We start from the raw sequence: 20,765 nt of genomic DNA, 5'->3' as shown, positions 1-20,765 counted from the left end.
TAAACAGATTTTTTCGGTATTACTACACTAAACTGGTAAATGTATTTAGTTTTTCCTTTCACCATTACGTCAAAAATCCCTCTAACTTCAGTTATTCTTCTAGCATTAACAGAGCAGCTTGGTCAGCAATGCACCACATCACGTGCCTTTGCTCTGAGGAGTAAGGTGTTTTGTTGCTCTGAGGAGTAAGGTGTTTTGTTAGCAATACTCTTCACAGAACCTCTCGTCAGAGCTGTCACCCTGCACATGCTTATACTCACTTTTCGTTCTGCTGTCATAAACAGTGTGATGCCCTAAATGCTATCAACAGATAGTAAATGCTCTAAGATTGATAGGTAATGGTGCTTCATTAAAAGTGAAGGGAGCGCAGAAGCTCACTGAATCGGTCTAGAGATATTTCAGATGTGCCTTGTAGAAACAATCCATTTTACTGCTGAACTAATCAACAAAACATTCTCTGATTGCAGGGCACGCAACAAAATTCAGTAATGGATAATGAAAAAATAACAGTCGTCATAATAAAGAGTTTAATCTTGACCATGTTCTTTCCTTTAAAGCCTGGTGGAAAATAAGAGATGTTTATGCTACAGGACTAGCTCATTTATTTCAAAACAGGGAAATACAAGTTGCCTATGGCTGAATACATTTGTCTATCTTTGCTAATGGTCTGATTCGACAAGCTGACAGAACACTGAACAGCACCAATGCAAATAGATTTACTGAAATTAGTGAGATTATTCCCATGAGGTTATTTGAATCAGGGTTACAGGACTGGACCCTGTGTTAGCAAAAAAGTACAAATTCTGTCAGAAAAAAATTGGCTGCAATGTTCAACGTAATGCTTAATGTATTGGTGTGAAAGATTGCTAGCATCAAGTATTTTTCTAAGTGAAGCATCTGGAGAAGAATGTGGCTTTCTTATTTAAACAAGAATAACAAATGTATTTATAAAAGTTCATGCTCTTTAAGCACGGCTAGTGGAAAACTAAAAAATTAGGAAAAGAATGTCTGTATATACCATACATCATGAAACAGACTATATTATTGACATATTTTTATTACTGAGAAGTTGTTGTCATCAATAGCAAACTGATCAACATCAAATACAAAATGGTTGCTAAAAAAATATTCTGAGCAGAACTGTGGTATTTTGTGCATGTAAACCAGGGAGACAAGAGATGATGAGAAAAATCTCTCATTTAGCATATCCACTTCAGAGGTAGCCAGGATTTTGTTGCTATGAGAGAGGGAGGAAGCCGACCTGTGCTGAATGGTACACAGAGCTTTTTAGTCACACAAACAAAAACAAAAGAGCTAGGGGAAAAAAAAGTCTGATATTAATTGATTAAAGGAGTCAATTAAATAGAGAAGTCACATTATAAAATGGCATGAAGTCATCTTTGCTATCTGCATGAATTATGACCTGAGGCAGGTAGTACATGTGTTGTTAGATTAGCAAATATTTACAAAGTAAACTACAGTTCAGAGAACATGAAATGTGTAAATTAAGTATTAAAAACATACCTGAAATTTTACTGCTATCATTTCCTAATTAATATTTTAATGTGAAGGTTGACCATATCACATGGAAAACTATTTTCCATGATCACAATTTAGATGAATGTTATTTTTGCCTTGCCAAATACTTTGTCTAAAAAAAAAAAAAGTGAAAGATAATGCGTATATTGGCTAGAACAAATGATTTTATGCTGGGTGTATTTCTGATACGTATTATATTCTAACATGAACCATTCAAATCAGCAATATCACCCCCGTTTGCATTTGCAGGTTAAAACTGTTGTTTATGCAACTATAGGGCACAGATTACAAAGATGTTGCTCAGCTTTTTTGTCTGAAAGCACTGCAGAAACCCCCAAACTCTTCTTTCCTGAAAAGCCCATAGGCCTTGATGGGAGCGACATTAGAGAGCAGAAAGTGGAGGAAAAAAATTAAAAGGAGGGACAATTGTCTCCTCCAGAATCCAGAGGTACTGAAGAAGGAAGAAAATCTAATTTGAGAGCTCCAGAGAGATAGGAAGACTCCTTTGATATGCAGCATATTGAGAGGGAGATATGAGGAATGGAGGCATAAAGGGAAATAGTTAAAGTGCCCTTTCCCTACCTGCTCACAAACTTGTAGACAGAGCTGTAGAAAAGTGGCTAATGGTCTGTTTGACTACTTGTCAAGCTTGACTTACTTATCTGTCCTCTTCCCTGTAAGTGGAAGGGAAGAAACTAGATACAGATACAGAAAATAATGGGCTGCCTTATATCTTCTTTCTTTATTATCAACCACCTACATTGTTATACTCTGTCTCCTACAGCAGCATGCCAGGACCTGAAAGTGCTCCCTAAGCTTTGTTACTGGTTATGACTGATATTAACTAAACCTTCTGGTTCTGTTGTACTTACTGTTTATCGTGTTGTGCTTTTGCTCTGTCATATGTGGTAGTTGTATTTCTCAGGGCGATTTGTTAGAGTAGCTAATCAGAAAAAACAGAGATCATAACTTCCTGATGGAGGCTTCCTTTTGTTCCCTTGTGACTAACCCAGTACACTAAACTTTCAGGAGCAGTGAAGAATGTTTGGTTGTAGGGGCACATGATATCGCTGAAAAGAAAGGCATAGATGTCTTTTGATTTAATCTGGCCTACTAGTATGGCATCACCACATTTTTGCAGAAATTTTGGCTCTATGAGCAGATATAAGACCATGACAAAAACCCAAAAAAATGTTTGATTTCTTGTTTTAGCTACATCAGTCCAGTTTAATTCCATGTCCTTTGATGTCTAACTGATTTATCTCAATATATTAAACCAGGCCTATCCCCCAACCTATTGCCCTAATTTAGGCAGCCTATTGCAGTTTTTCAATGCATAGATTTCATCATCTAAATTTAGCCAATATTGATTTTCAATATGAAACTCCAAATCAAGGGAAATAAAGACCAATGTTGAGAGTATTTACACCTTTTCCATTTCTAGCACACATTTCTAGTCTCCTTCCTGCCAAATAATAGGAAGAATTAAGAACCCAAACAGTTTATGACTATTAAAAGGACTTTTGATAACTGTTGATATTCATGTGTCCAGACACATTTTTCATTTTAGATTCTCTGTTGCTTCTGACTACAACTGCAGAATATGATGAGTCTACCAGCCAGTCAAGTGTGGATAACTTCAGTTTCTACACCATCTAAAATTTTCACATATATTTAGGCAGGTGAATTCTTCTCAATCTGCTACTATACAGAATAAAGCTTATCTCTTGAATTAGATTTTCTCTTGACTATCTGCTGTTAGTGATCCTGTGGTCTGTGAAATTCATTCTGTGGAACATTCATTCTATCTCTAAGCCCAGGACTCCATCACAGCTGGGTCAAGTTCATATCTGTTCCTTTAAGCAGGGAATATGCAAGTCAGAGTTTTCAGCAGATCTGCTTGCCAAAGAATTCCGTTTAATCAAATAGTGTGACTTTCTGTGTGTCAAAGGCTATTGCGTCATATACTTATCTCCCCTATAATCCAAATATTTCAGTTAGTGAAAATCATTCCAAATGTCAGGAGACTAAACAGTGGCATATTGGTTGTCCTGGCTGATCTGTTGCAAGCAACAGCAGAAGTTTGCACTTTCCAAATCTAGTGATAGAGATACAATCATGTGAACTGAATACTTCATTCAGACATGGTAAGAAAGTCGACTGTACAGTAGCAAAGAAAACCAGTTCACCTCTCCTGTGTCCCTTCTCTGTTGACCAATATCATATAAGTCTTAAAAAAAAGCTCTCCCTCTGAATGCATCTCTCAGCTGTGTGGTACAAAGAAAAGGAAGAGTATTTTTCCTAATATAATTAAGGGACTGAGTGAATCTCTGAGGCATGAGTTTTGATAAATTAAATACTTCAAGAATGCCAGAACAACATTACTGTTGTCCAGTTCATTTTAAAATTGCCTGGTGAGGATTTACTAGGGGCTAAAGTGACCCCAACCCCTCATTCAGATCACTCTTCCTCCCAATTGTTACCATCACAAATCCATGTGCAATGCTTTGGCTTTTTTCTGCTTCCTGGGACACTGACTTTGTGGAGGAACGTGCCTGCTGTGCTCCCTTGATGCCAAGAGGTCTCAAAGCACACAAGGAACTGGAGCACATCATTCCAACAGAGGCATCTGTACCACTCCCAGAGCAGTCTGTACTTTAAACTCCTGCTTACACATTGCTGGCAATGAGAGCCATTGTTCAGCCGGGCATGGGAGCCCTTCTGTGCTGCAGGAGTGATTGTCAGCCTTCAGTCCCTTTTTCATTCTTTAGCTTGCCTATGTTTGACACTGGAAGAGTATCTCAGTCCTTCAGAATCATCGTCATGGCTAGGCTTCGTGAAAGATTTGGGAAGGGCTCTACCCACATTTGCTACAAGTGCGCTGGTGGCTAAAGAGACCAATGCGAGATAGAAAAGTCCAGTTGCAGAAGGCACAGCAGAAGGACTCCTTGGATGGTATCGGCAAGATACGATTCTTTCTGCATTGTCTTTTCTCCTCAAGAGCGATCCTGTGTGCGTTCTCAAAAGCATCAGCAGCGTTACAGATAGTGTATCTCAAGACCTCCTGATTGGAGGCCAAAGTAGACCAGTGATGATGATCAATATGGTCAAGGCTGAGATGTTGTTTCAGGGAGTCCTTGTATCTTTTCTTCGGGGCTCCTCTCTTGAGGCAGCCAGTGGCAAGTTCACCATAGAGCAGGATCTTAGGGAGGTGGTGGTCCTTCATCCTGGAGATGTGTCCTACCCAACGCAACTGTGTTCTCAGCAACATGACCTCAATACTTGTGACAGCTGCTTGTTCTAGAACAGATGTATTGGTCACATAATCTGACCAGTGGATGTTTAGGATTGTACGGAGGCAGCGTTGATGGAAGCGTTCTAGGAGATGCAGGTGGTGGCAGTAGATGACTCATGATTCGGAACCATATAAGAGATAGACAGCACAATGGCTCTGTAAACACTGATCTTGGTACTTTTCTTCAGGTATTTGTTTCACCAAACTCTTTTATGAAGCTTTCCAAAAGCACTGTATGCCTTTGCTAACCTGTTGTCTATCTCTCCGTCAATCTTACTGTCCAAGGAGATGAGGCTACCTAGGTAATTAAACTACTGGACTGATTTGAGCTCTGATTGGCCAATGGTGATATGAGGATGATGGAAGACTTCCTGAGGTGCAGGTTGATAGAAGACTTCTGTCTTCTTTAAGCTGACTTCCAGCCCAAAGAGCTCAGCAGCGCCTGCAAAGCAGGATGTTAAAAGCTGCAGAGCTGCTTCTGTGTGGGCGACGGGGGCGTCGTCGTCAGTGTAAAGCAGCTCCTGGACAAGATGATTTAAGGTCTTGGTGTGGGCCTTCAGTCGCCTTAGTTGAATAGGCTTCCATCAGTACGGTATCGAATGTAGATACAATCTTCTTCATCGAGGTCTGCCGTGGCCCTTTGGAGCATCATGCTGAAAAAGAATAGCTCTAGACTATTCCAGTGAGCTTCAGTTACTTACTGTGGGGATCTTGGATATCAGATGCTCAGCTTTAACTGAAATAATTAATTATAGTAAATGCTCCTTCAAATCTTTCTTTGTCAACAGATGGTAAATTTTTATTGCATATGTAACATCATATGTGAGGCAACATCTCCTTCTGCTTTATTAAAAATACAGAATATAAATAAATAGTGGATAGTTTTGACAAATACATATCATTGCTTAAAATGTGGCTAAGAATCTCTTGATTAGTGGAAAAATCTGGATGTTATGAATATTATGAATCTGGTTGAAAAGAAGAAGAATTTTTGTGGTTACTTGGAATTTACTTTGAGCTCACTAAAGCTTATTAAGCTCCAAAGGTCAACATTGGCTTTCCAGGTACATGCTGGCTTTGTGCATTGGGTGTCTTTTGATCATACTGCGGGGTAACCTGGATGCCAGGCTTAAACCTGCTCACATCCTGCTGTTCATACTGTGCCCATCTAAAGCTCTCCTGGAACTGGGGTGCTTCGAAGTGTAATCCTGAGGCACTGAGGTGATTCTCCAGGAGCAAAATTAGGGCTGCTGAGTTTGCAGCCTCAGCCTTTGTATCACATGAAAGGAGTTGAATTGTTTCTGGGCAAGAATAGTCCTGGGATTAGTGTGTCTGTTTTGTCATGTCTGAGGTTGAGCCAGCAGGCTCTGTTAGTACCAGCAAGTTCTGCATCCATAGCAATAACTCACAATCTGGTTAAATGTCAGTTGACTGTGTATTTAAACAAGCAGTTCCATTTCAACAGTGAAACTAATGAAGTCTAGTTTGCAACAAGTTTGTATCTTGCAGTTAATAGACTTTTTAACCATATTAGACTAAACCATAGTGTGATCTCACCCTTCTTCTTTGACATCAAATAGTGTAAGTGGAATTTGTATAATCATGTTTAAAATGTGAAGTACATAAGTTTGTAATAATTTTGAGTCCTTCTCTCTATGAACTCAGCCTTTTTTTCAATAGTTGCAGTCTTTAATATGCTTCCAAGGATCTATAATCAAAAACTGAGAAAATGTCCAGAAAATACGACAACATAATCATTTTCTTTTATTACCCGGGTTCTTATAGCACTAGAGTTTGGAATGGGAATGATTAAAAGAGTTTGCAGAGAGAGGAAAGCACAGCAAAATTAAGCTTAGATTTTGATTGCCTGGTGTGAAAGGAGAAGACATGCCATTTATTTATAAATCTAAATAACTAGTTGAAATAAAATGGGAGTATGCAAGAGTATACAGATCATACAGTTTAATTCTGTGTCATACTTGCCAAAGACGTGCTGTTTCTTTGAAATCTAATTGATAGCTGAAATCAAGCAGGTGAAAACAAGAACATATGGGGCTTTCACTATACCTTTTATCAGGGCATTCAGTTTTTAATAAACATGTACGAAGAAAACTGTGCACAATATCCACTTTTATTAAAAAAAATAAATGAGATTCTGTCCTTCCACAAGATTATAGTTTTTGGCAGAGGCCAAAAGGTGAAGAAAAAATAAAAAGTTTGTACTCTCCTGCAAATGATGAACAAGCTCTGCCCTCAGTATGAGCTCCCAGAAAGATTCTTCAAAAATAGAAACCAGAAATAAAATTGTAATGAACATTTTATTTTTGTACAAGGTCTGTTAATAGGGTATCTCCTTGTACCACCTGTTTTACATCAGTTTCACAGTGAAGTGACACTAAACTTTTTTTCTTGCCTTTCTCTGCCTAAGAGGGAATATGGTTCTTGTGATCTATATATCTGTTCTGCGCCAGATTTATTATTTAAGTTGTATTTAAAATTAATGATAAATAACTGTTGGATGGATACAAGCTGTGATAAGCTTCCTCAACTATTCTGAAAATGTATTTAAAAATATGGGACTACTGCCTTCACTCTCCAGACGTAAGGAAGGGGCATTGTCCAATTAAAATCATATTTACCCCTTTTCTCAGTGCAGATTTTTTTCCCCTTAAAATTTCTTCAGTACTGCATAGAATTAAATTCTCCCTCCATTAAGGAACCAGGATAGTTGGAGTTGAGGTCAAAGTCCGACAAAGGCAAAGCTATTGGGATAACGCATGGGATAATGTGGGATTTCCAGTCCGTTGACATGATGATTTTTCATTTTCCCTTAGAAAACAACATGAAATATTTACAAGCCCATGTCAAATTTTATAACGTTGAAGTGAACAGTTTCATAATGACTGCTTACAATTTTTAATATAATATTCTAAAAAATAAGCATTGAAAACCATATTCGGGCACCTGAAAAAATAAAAATCCTTTGTTACTGCTCAGTGCCTCCAATAAAATAATCTCGTTTCTGCCTGGCTCATTTTGCATCCTTTATTCTGGTGCTGAATTTGAGTCATCCATATCAGAAAGCTGTGGTATGGTAGCAGAGTTTTTGGTAATAGAAACTTTCGAGAATGTCTACTGAGTTCGCACACAACCTCTTTTCCTCTGCTTTCCACTTGAAGTACTCTTTAAATTCACATAGGCACACTTAGTTTACCTCTAGCACAGGATAGAGAACTCCATGTAAGTGGTAACAAATACGGCCACAAAAGGAAATCTATTAAAGACCATTTAATAAAAATAGAAAACATCTGACTGTAAAGTGTGTAGGGGGAAAAGTATAATTACTTTTTAAAGCAAATGTAGGAGAATGTGTGGAGCAAGAGCCTCTAAACACTGTTAGAGGTTCTAAAATCAAATGCAACAGCATAAATTCACCATGAAGCAACAATATTTTGAACCTTATTATAATGGATAAATTTGACTGAACTGGAAGTTTAATAAATTTGACTCCTTTAGGGAGAATTATTAGAAAGTAATAATTCTGATTAAATCTAGAGAATTATCAGAAAATCTTCAAAATTAGGATTCTGTATCAGAAAAGAGACTAATTTTCTTAAAAGCCTACCCTATTTCAGTGATGCAATGAAGATAACAGAAATAGAAAAACTGTCTGTGAAATCAAAGGAAAGCAAAAGGGAGAGAAATGAGCTTCAATCTAGAGAACAGAGAATTGGTAATAAAATAGGAATTGCAGAAAAGTCATGTCTGTCAGTAAAAAGGGTAATATAAATTTATTTTTTTCCAATTACATTGGGAACAAAGGAGATTCTATTAATGGCATAGACCTTTATGAAATTGGACATGGCTAAAATGAAGATAATTTATCAGGAAATGTTCAACAAGTGTTCCTATTCCCTGCTTGGAAAGGCTGATGTACAGGAGATACATAAGAACAAGGAAGAACTATCTAGCCTGCTCATGGAAGTAGGGATGGTACCATTCCTGATGTCAATAATTGGAGTCCAGAGTTTGAAAAAAGCTAGCTTAGGTACTTAGTCTGCTAGTGTTAAACTTATTAAATATCTGAATACTGAGGAAGCTTGATGGAGTTGAATACCAACCCTATTTATATCAGTAATGCAAAAGGGTGAAAGATGTTCCGGTTATCCTGAAAACAAAGCCAAGTGAAATAATGTGAAAAATTCTGAGAAAACCACTGAAGAAAAAAAATCTAATTTATCATAGTTAATGTGACTTTGAGGAAATAGATCATTTCAAATAGGCCTGACAGATTTCAAATGCATGCCGGTGGTGAATCATCATCAAATGGTGGGTTTCCTAGTGAGGTACTGCTCAGATTGGTATTAGGCTCAATGTTTTTTCAACATTTCATCAATGATGTGAGGAAGCAAATATGAAATCAGAGATGATGAAATGTGGGGATGGAAATGTACTTAACACTGAAGATTTGGTGGTTGTTTAGAGAAGTCTGGATTGCTTGATTAGCTGGTACTGTTGTGTACTATATGGAACAGTGTTCATCAGTGAACTGAGACTTTAGGCAAGACTTTAGGAAACTTTGGCCTGGAAAATAGTGTATATAGGTGATAGTTTCAGTCTTGTGTCTTTTGCTGTGTGAATTTAACCCTAACACATTCTACATTTCTGTATCTCTAAGTTTAGACCAGCAATTCTAGTCCTTTTCATAGATGTTCAGATCTTTTGCCCATGCTTTTCTCCCACTTTTCACAAAATATTTCTTGTAAGGATCTTAGTATCATCTGCATGATGAAATGTACATGCACACACACACACAGAATTCTAGCATGTTGACTATGGAATGTAATGGGAATAGCAGTGCAAGAGTCACCTAAAAGGTAAATTGAACGTATGCAGGTGTACACGGTATTTTTTGAAGGTTGGCTGCAAGCATATGGGCAGTGCATTTCTTACATTTAAGAAAAATTCGCCTTCCCTCAAAAAATCTCTCTAAAGTACCGGAAAATATCCCAAAATTTCATATTTTACTATTCAACATAAACAATACATTGTTTGCTCTTTGATTTCTGGAGTGATGAGCTTTTTCTGATACTCATCCTTTCCCCTGGGACAAGGTGAAAGCTGGGGCTTCACTACCTATATTCTATAATCTGATGAGAAAAATATCCACCTGGAAAGTAACATCAAACTATCCCTCAGTTGTTTTAGCTCCCTTTTCCTTCAGGAGACATACTTGTTCATTTAAATATATACTGATAGATAGTTTCCCTTATGTACTGCTGCGAATTCCATCTTTTCCACTTTATTTTCTCTCAGATTAAGTTCATATTTTTTGTTAACCTGGACTGTATTTTTATAACCCGAAGTGATATCAATAGTAATTATAAACCATGAGACTTTTTTTTGAAACTGTCATAACTACATTTGTCACTATACTGCCGAGGCACTGACTGAGAACCAACACATCTTCGGAACAAGACTCTTTGTAGTATCATTTTCTGGTGCAGTTCTGTGCCTCATGCCTATGAAGTGATCTCTAAGCTAGGATCTTTCTTCTCTTTGTCTTTACTCCATTACATATTCTTCCAAATATTGAGTCTTAATTTGGTTTGGACTGTTTTGACCAAGTGGCTTTAATGTAGCTCTTGAAGACTCGTTTGAAGTATGTCTGCTTGTCTGCTTCCATGTTCATTGCTTGCAGTATTTTGTGTTCTCCATAACGTAAGAATATCATCTAGCTTTCATGGACTTTACTTTGATTTAGGTGACTTTGCTTAGCAAGTTCTAATTGCTATTTTAGGATAAATCTCACTCCACAGATTTTATATCCCAGATCAAAATTATGATTTTTTTTTTATATTAGCAGAAGCTCCATCTCCCACAATTGGAATATTAGATTTTCAGGTTTATATCAGTCAAAAAAATTATTTACCTTATTCTTTGAACTATTACATAAAACATATAAATTGTATTTTACTTTTAATGTGACAGTGCAGAACTTCTCACTTTTCAAAATCGTCTTCATAGCTATCCTCCTCTGCCTGAATTAACTGAAATCTGTTAAACACAAGTACATTAGAACAATTGCTCATCAAATTACAGCTGTTCCAAATTCTTTCTGTTAGCTGGTGACTGTCTAATATTATGAGAAGTTTTTTGAAAAACACTATGCTAGTTTTGGACATACTCAGAAAGTAATTGAGGTTATGGGCTTAGAATTATGTAGCAGAAAATGTGAACTAGATGAAGCAAACTGTGGCCTTTATATTTATAAATATCATATATGTGCAAGTATTGGCCTTATTAGCCACCAGCGTACTTGTAACAAATGTGGATAGAGCCTTTCCCAAATCTTTGTTCGCAAAGCCCAGCCATGATGATGATGATATGTGCAAGTGCAGGCAAATTAATTAAAAAAACCAAAAGACTTGAAATGTTGAAAGGTGAACTACTCAATTTTTCAAAATGTTGAATGTTAGAAGCAAATTCATATGCTATCCATGCTCGTAAAAACAAACTCTCTATCAGGTTACAGAAAATGATGTCTGCTTGGATTTCTAACAAACACCGAATCTCAGTTTGAATTGGAAAGCAATCTGTGTGTTTTAAAAGTTAGGTTTTTTCCCACTGTATTGATAGATATAATAGCAGATCTATCCTTGCTTTGTTTCGATTGACTGCATCCTTCATATTGGCTTTTTATAACAATTCTGTGTTTGAAGTTACTTTGGCAGGAGCTGGCAATGAGGCATTGTGCAGGTCCTGAGAGACAAATGGATGCTACAGGGTGGGGCAGGGTGGGGCAGGGTGGGGCAGGGTAGGGCAGGTAGAGTAGGGCAGAGTTGGGCTCCCAATGGTTTCCCTTCCTGCTGCAAGGAATGCTCAGCTGCAGGAGGCATAGTCAGTGAAAGTATGAGTCTCTGAAGGATTCCCCTAAAGCCTAAAGGCCTAAAGCCTTGATAATTTCCAGTGAGGGAGGGCAACCAGGAAATAATAGGGAGAGACACAGTAGTGTGGCTTTAACTTCCGTGATTTTTTTAGATGTTTGAAAAGTAAGACATTACTCTGCTGCAAATTATATATCCAATCACTATTATTAATTGTTCAGAGTCTCTGGAGATTCAGTGCAGATAAACTTGTGTGTTCTACCTTCAAATACTGCCAGATTTGGCTCTGAGTTCACAGTAATTGTAATATTGCCCAAGGCTCATACGGGAATGTGAACTGTATGTCAGACTATCTAATTAGTGGCCTTATTACTCCACTAAGTCTTTATGTGGGTGCTGTTCCACACACTATGAGGCAGAGGTAAAAAATGGAAAGAATCCGTGAATATCTGTAAAAAGACTGACCTGTAGAAAACTGATGCAGATCCTGCATAGAAGCTGTGAGGAAATTCAAAGACTTTATGTTGAGGACATTGACCAGTGTGTATTTTACAAAACAGTAGCTGCAAAACTCCGTTAATCAAGGATATTACCTAATGTTTCTATAGAAGTGGGAGATGGAAAAGTTAGAAAACATTCATTTACTCTCTACCATTTATGAAAAATGGTATCTGAAAATTTTAGATTCATAAGAAGGAGACAAAAATGTTTTTCATTTCCAAACACTGTCTTTGTTTGCAATAGAATTGCAAGAATGTGCCTGTAACCCCACTACCACATGGACCTCAGACAATTAGGAAAATCATTACTCATCCCTGCTGTCTAAACAAATCCGAATTAGTTGTCTAAAGGCACAGAAGGTGGAGCTAAACAATTTCTGATGTATATTTTTGTTAAGAGAAGTTTTAAATCTACTGAACATAAGTTTACTTATGGAGTTTATAAATACAATGGAAAGATTCGAAAAATAATCAGGTCAAGGTGGGGGGAAAATGACCAAAGACCAGCACAAAGGTGGTTCCTGATGAGTGGTAAGGGTGATGATTTCTTTGGGTCTGTAATCTAGTACTTAATGACTAATTTTATTAAAAACTGTGTTTGTGGTAAAAATAAGTAGGCAAAGGTGCGAAGAGATATGTCATTTCTGTAAAAGACAAGTAGGAGGAGAAAGAGAAAAAAAAATCACATAAAGCTTAACAGAGAAGCTGAGAGGATATGATTAAAGACAGTGGGGTTTTTTTGAGATTAGTAAGTTTGTTCAAAGCTTTTATAATTGTTAAAAGAAAATTCCCAGGAAGTAATTTTCCACCTAATACAGGATGATTGGTTGTTGGTTTAATTTGTTTTTATGTATTCATGTCTGCAGAAATAATAGCCTTTGTGTGCACTTAACTAAGAATGTGAGTGCTTCAGGATTCTTTGCAAATCAGGTTTGAGTGAAGGACTTTTGAGGTACTGACTATTGAAAGACTTGGCTTATGACATAAAAAAAATAAATTATATTAGATATTTTTACAGTTGCATTTTATAGAATATTTAATAGTGAATTATTCAATGTCTATATTATGAGACATTTTTCTTCAGCAGAAATCATTCACAAGTGGAGATTTCTGGAACTATACAGTTATTGCTCTCATTTCACCTAGAGAGGGTGGGTTGCTTTATTCTTGGGAGTTATATAAATTTATGCAGGGAACTTTCCCTTTTAAAAGCATTTTAATTTTTATGACATATGCTTACTCTTATTTTTCCCTTAGATATTTTATGTTATAGTTGAGTCCAACCTGAAAGTTGCAGCTACAAATTCCATATGTTTCTGTCAAAAGTAGTTTTCTTGAGAATGACGTAAATTATTTGCAACGATAATTCACAGGTAACAAGCAATTTTTATCTTTAGGAAATCTAATAATGCTGTTTAGACTAGAAATTTAACATGAAGATACAAATCTTTGGGAACACACCAAACCAAATATCCTGCATGACATTGATAGCATTTGCTCTAACCATGCATATACCTCTTTTACTGGTTTCTGCTCAGCACTCTAACATATTTCCTACATTTTCAAACAGACTGTGAAGCATGAAGTTCACACAAATTTCATTTCAAGGGTCAAAAAAGATATAGCTTCTCTGGTAGACCGTTCTCTCTAGGATGCAGGGGAAGCTTTCCTTATGTAGAGCTGGCACATATTTATTTAATTTGATGGATGGAAAAAGATTATGTGTGCCATGGGAGAAGTGCTATATCACCAAAGGCTTCCCTGGAATATCAGTGTATTTTTCCTTATACTTGCATATCATATACAAAAACCTTACCAAGTTATACTGTACTTGAGAGCATATTATTAATTCTCATTTTAGGGAAAACATTTCACAAAATGAAAAAAATTAAGTAATGAATTCTTAAAGTGCATTTTGACCAGTAGTTTTCTGTTTTGCCAAGAATTCAGTGAAACACCTACAGATGTAGCAGGTAAGTATGCCTCACACATTTATATACGTGCTATATATATATATATATACATAACATATATATATAATGTGTGTATATATACATACTATATATAATATATATAATGTGTGTATATGTATACATATATATGTGTATATATACACACACATTACATTTATATATGTTATTTTAAATGGATTTTTTTTTTCAATTTCAGAAGATAGAAAATCTGAAAAATACAATGAACATAATTTAAAAGAGTTCAGGAAAGTGAGTAGGTCTTGAACTCCAAGGCTGAGATTCACTGGTTTAAGTAAATGATTTTTCTTTTTTTCCATTAAACCACCAGATTAGTTACTGGTTTGGCATGATCACCTAAAAATTTACAGATCAGTACTTAAATGGGTGCTACAGGCTTTATCATTCAACAAGCAAATTCTCAATAGACTATGCGGATCTCACTAAATTAAAACTATAATTTATATCCATATGCAAAGTAAAGCTTTGCTTCAAGTCTGTGATTACTAACATGTGTGAGGTTAAGCAGTTATTTATATAAATTGCTGGGTAAGGGCTAGTCTGTTCAGCATTTTGGAGGATCAAATTTGAATGTCCTGAGTCAACTGCTACTGGTTTAATTTCCATGGCTGTGAAATCTGTCCCTGTGGACTGTGGGGTAAAGAAAAATGAAGCAGCAGCTCTGATAGTTGTACTGAAGACCTCCTTCATTGATAAGTGCTTTAGCCCTAAAACTGAGCAAAGTGCTGTATGAGGAACCATCTCTTCCACAAAAGTAAAAGATACAGATCAAACGTGAAAAGAGAAGTGCACAGGAATATAGGTCTGGATATAGTCACCTGCATCATCAGATCTTATTATTTGTAATCCTCACTAAATCATACCAAGTTTGAAGGGTCCACAGTATCATCTGTGCCACACACTATTGGTACATCTCACGGGCCATAAAAGATTTCTGCATCCCATTAAAATCACAAGCTCTGTAGCTAAAATTTTCCACAGGAAGAGATCAAGAGACACTGTGGTCATTCTCAGTGCCCTAGCAGGAGATGTTTATTAAATAATCTTTCCAGATAATCCCTCCCAAAAACCCACTCCATGTGAACAAATATCTCAGTGGCTTTTGACTCCATGATACAAGAAAACTCCTCCTCAGTCCCACTTCTAGTGATCTTTTTAAGATTAATAATTACTGTAAATGTTGTGTTCATTATTTTGGATTAACTTCACAGTGTGAATCCAAGACAACTTCCAGTTTTGCATATACATTGATGGATGCATTTTTATCTCTGTGAGCCTGTTGTTTAGCATTATATAATACTTATCCTTACTTAGACATCTTCATTAGCACGTTCGTGAGATTAATACATTAATCATCGCTAGGCTGTGGTCTGCTGAAGTACTCACACATATGGTGTATGTACTAGTCGATTGTATCTCTAAGCCATGTGATAGCACATTCACTTCAGCTAGCTGCACCTTTTCTGAGAGAACTAGCAGATCAATTGTTTCTAGTGCTGTGTAGCAGCAAGGTTAGGCCTTTTGCTCAGCATCCGTGTTAAAAAAAAAGTTATCGTAACCTTCATTGACTGAAGAATACTTGAAGCACAAACCCAGTATTCTTTATAATTGCTTTGTAAAGTAGTCTTAAACAAAGAAACTGGAGAGCTTTCCATGGTGAAGGCAGAAAAATAAGAGTCAGGGAAAGCTGAACTGTTCTGAACACTGCAGTACAATGGAGCTTCGGAGTGTTTTGGTAGTCCTTCACCAGGCCAAGGAGACAGAGCTACAAGGTTTTTCTTTAGAGAGTGAATTTTCATTTAGGGTAGGAAGGATTTTTTTGTTCGGTTAGGTGTTTGTTTTGTTTTTTGTTTTGTTTTGTTTTGTTTTTGTTTTGTTTTGTTTTGTTTGCTTGTTTGTTTGTTTGTTTTTCATTTTTGAGGTCTGAAATGTGTCCTTTTCAAGAAAGGAATGCAATATCAAAATCTCAAAGAATCTTCATAATCAAAAATGAGGAAAGTAAGCAGCTCAAGTCAATTGAAATGCTTTATTTAATAGCTTAAAATATTTCTTCTTCACTTGACTGTGAGGGGTTTTTTTAATATTTTGTTTTATTATTTTCTTAACTTATTTTTGGCTCAGGAAAAGTAACCTTAAACTTTTGAAGCACCATGATGAAATGTTTTGATGTTTTCTGAACTTTTTTTATGTCATTTTCCAGATTATCCAAGGTCAGTTCTTTCCTGTTCAAATGAATAGGTATTTTCTGTTTCAATATATGCAACTGAAAGATTCCCACTGCTGTTTTTAGAGGGTCTTTTTACAACAAGGACAAAACTATGACTATTTGACACTTACATTGCTTATATATTGCTTATATATGTATTCTAGTATCTGTAAATAATGCAGAATGTTTTCATTATCTGTTGAATTTTGGGACCTTCTAATGAATATATTTTATTTCTTTGAAAGCTTCACTTTGTTGTCATGTTTCTAGTAGGACTTAGTATAGCTTGTCCATGTCCTCTTCAGACCACTAGTGCAACCACTGGCTATGGCAACCTTACTGTCCACAGCGTTTCCAACATAGAATATGAGAAATGTATAATAAAGCCCTTAGAACTACTTAGGCAGTGGTCTGTTATTAAAGTGTCTGGGAGCCACTGTTCCAGATGCTTGCTGTTTTCTTTTATTCTTAGGTAGGAGTCACAGTTTAGTTGCAGAAAGACCTAGGGTAAATTATTCTGTTGTTTAAGTATTTTAGGCATTACAGCAGCTAAATGGATCCCACTGTTGTTCTGGCATCCTGAGGCAGTTCTGCTGTGACTCACAGAGTTACTAATGAAGTTATCTGGGTGTGTTGCTGATGAGCAACTGTCTTTGCGAGTCATTGCCGGTTCCTGCCCCACAGGACCCCAGCCCCTGTCTGCTGTGAGGGCGATGCCCAGCTGAGACAGGGCAGCTGGGGACAACAGCAGTGTGAGCCAGCACTCACAGCATGGTGGCTTCAGGTTTACCTTCCTGTCCCTAAGAATAGATTTTGTCTCAGATTTCCCAGGATAATGGATTAGGGCAACAGATAAAGACGGAGCAAAAGCTAGAGGCCAGGAGGACTTGCAGCACGCTAAGCTTTAGACCCACATGCCTCATTGCACATTCAGGGATGTCAGTGGGAATACATGACCAGAAGAGAGGGAGGAATGGACAATGAAATAACAACAGGAACAGTGAGGTAGCTCTATTTTTTTGATTTTCAACTGATACGGGGGATTAATGTAGCAAAGTGAAGGAATTTATTTTAAGTGAAAACAACACAAGTTCATATCTCAGAGAATTGTGATGATATGAGAAAATGCTTCATTCTGAAACTTAGTGAATCATTCTTGTGAAGAAAGTTCTGTCTGAGTAAAAGAAATATAGCTTGAAAGAATGCAAGTATTATAATCCTTAAATACAGTTTTTATTGCTCAAGTTAGCTTACAAATCTTGATGGGATTTTTCAGGCAGTGTAGCAAAGGACAAGTTCTGGTAGTAATCACATCATACCCTCCAATTGAAGCTCTGTTCTCAATGAATTTAAGCATATCTAGCTGACATAATGCTGAACGTGACTTATCCTTTGCTATATCAGCTGCAAAATCAGCATTATATTTGCAATTGTTAAAAATGGAACAGGATGAAAATGTCCTGTTTAAGCAGGACTGTTCAGCTACTGTGTAAGTAAAAAAAAAATTATTACTACTGTACTGTACTCTCATACATAATGGAAAAAACTCTTACAATATCCACATTTAGCTCACATTTCTAAAGTAATTTTGAAAAATCATGTCATAGATGTTAACAATTCTGCATTTGGCTTTGCTGTTGAATGAAGTAATACATCATGAAATGACCAAAAGATATAACTCCGTGGCCAATTTCTTAAGCAATATTCTGTCAGGTTTTCTGTCCCTCCCATAAACAACAAATACATTCATAGAGTTGAGTCTTTCATATTCACACTTTACCGACTTGTACATTAAAAAAGTAGTTCCCCCTTCTTTGTGAATATTTAATAACAACACTATGCAGAAATCAAATTTTAGCTTGTGAAGAATTCATTGTATACAGAAAATATTTTAGAGGTCATTTACTGAAAGACTATTAAGGAACTAACTATGAATTTAAATGAATTTATATTTATGTATTTTTTTCCTCTAAACTCTAATGAAATGGTTTGGAAAATATTTATGTAATTTTTGAGGTATGATAGAATATTTTAAGTTGGTTCCAGTACACTTAGCAACAGAAATTCATTAATAGCAGTGGGACCGCCTCCAAATAAAGTTGAACAACACTAGTTTTAATCTACAATAAAATATAATAAAATCCACATCAATGAATATGCCAATTTGGGTTTTAAAATTACTTGCTGTGTTTTAGTGAACCAATTTCTGTTGACTTCAGAAAACCCTATCAGGAAGTTCTAGCTTTGAAAAATCAGAATCAATATTTCAGCCCACTAAAATCTGTTCAAGACCATAGAAAGCACAGCATTAACATCCTAATCAGAGAGCTGGATCATGAATCTTTCCCTCTCCTTTTTGTCACACTCCTCAAGCTCCAACTGTCCTTGCTTTTTCTCCTCTTCTCCCAAAAAGAGAGAACCCCAGCTGCTCATTCCTTCCTTAATGTGAAGACCCTCATATTGCTGTGAATGAGTTAGAGTCATGTGAAGATTTTCTTATAGATGGTGTTTTTCTTGATCCTGAGAGACACCAGATGCCTGTAATCTTGTAGCGAGTGTGTGTGTGTATGTCTGTTGCCAGGTTTGCCACTCCCAAGTACGGACAGGAGGAAATGAACATATCTAAGCAAGTTTCCTCTTTCAGCCTTGTATGACCAACAGAAGCGATGAGAAAGTTTACTTCGCTTGTTGGACCATAAGGGAAGGAGTAGTATAGCAGCTCTCTACTCTTGTGCCTAATGTGGCCCATCACATGTCCATGTATAGGACTAACCTGACTGGCTGAAGAAGTTGATTTGGGGTCAAGAAGAAGAAGATGAAGAAGGAAGATGAGGAGCAAGACAATGAATGACTAGTCTGATTCCTTCATTTAACTCATATCCTCTTCTGTTCCCAGTCCTCTGGCTGCACAGGTGCCATTGGTTTTTAGAACTGGATCGTACAATGGCTTTAAGGCTCTTGAAATCTGTGCTTTGCTATTCTGGTTTAAAGTCTAGCAATAAATAATTTATTAATTACTGTAATTACTGTAATTAATTAAGAAATATACCTAAGTCATCTTACTATATATTTCATAAGTATTCCTGGTTTGAAGTGTCGTAAAACCTTGTTTCTTAACCCTATACCTTAATCATAACTGTATCCCTCTTAAGGACTGCCCTGAAATTTTGGTTTCAAGTCTCAATTTGGCATACATATTTTTGGAATTGGAAGATAGGAATAATTCTAAGTTTGTTTGAAAAAATCTAATAGTGCATAAGTAATTTTAAAATAATTTTATAGGGTACTTTTGAATTTAATTTTGTCTCTCTTTTAAAATATTTGTCTTGAAAGAACATCAAAACATTCTCTTTATGTTTGTCTTTTCTTTATTGTGTGTGGGTGATTGACAGATACAACCTTAGAAGTAGCTTAGCACTTTTTTGGACTGGGCTCCCCATCAGCATATGCTCCTATATTGAACATTAAACTTCAGAACATTAATAACTTTTGCTTTAAGGAATTAAACATCATGTTCACAGTTCCTTTGATCCTTTTCTTATTGGTTTCCTTTGAACAAAAGGAACTGTTGTAATGGTCCAAGCTCCGCATGGCAGAGACCAGAGGACATTTCTTCTCCCCCCTTTGGATTACTGTTTGACAGCTTTTCTGTTTTTGTCGGGTTGTTCAGTATATCATTTTTCTCACATGAGAGAAAGCAGTTATTAAGTTTTACTTGCCAATGGTGCAGAAAATGACACAAATGTTTTGCTTACTGAGCATTCTTAAAGTTCTTCCTGAGCATTAGGCATCCATAAAAATAAGATATTACTTTTGATGAGCACCAGGAGTTGGTTTGGGTTTTTTTTTCCCTTAAAATCCATCTATTTCAGGTGCAAATAATTTAGACCAGTGTCATTAGTAAAATAAATGAGAGATACTATTGATCAAAGAGACACATGCATTAAGTATGCTGGTATCAATAGGTACATAAGCTTTGTTACAGAGACCTCTTGTTGGCAAGCTAATTTTTAAAAAGTCATTATTAAAAATTGCTTCAACTAGTCAGATCATATAAAATCTACTTGTACTATAATATTCCAGATGCTTGATTACTGTTCTTCAGTGTAGTGAGTTGCCAATTTCTTCCTCCTGAGAATGTGTGACAGATTGCAGTACAATCTGTTGATGTTCTTGATTGTAGCTAAAGTACATCATTGTCACCCATGCTAAAAAGCTGGGACATATACTGTAAATATATAATTTTGTGAAATGTATGCTAGTGTTTTGTGTTCCAGCAATTGCAAATGGTACATGACAATAGACTCGATCTGGTGAGGAGGGCAATCAGAGGCAGAAAAAAACAGA

Source organism: Lepidothrix coronata, unplaced genomic scaffold (assembly GCF_001604755.1).
Source record: "Lepidothrix coronata isolate B3197 unplaced genomic scaffold, Lepidothrix_coronata-1.0 Scaffold0, whole genome shotgun sequence".
NCBI classification, from domain to species: Eukaryota; Metazoa; Chordata; class Aves; order Passeriformes; family Pipridae; genus Lepidothrix; species Lepidothrix coronata.
This window is presented reverse-complemented; position numbering follows the sequence as displayed.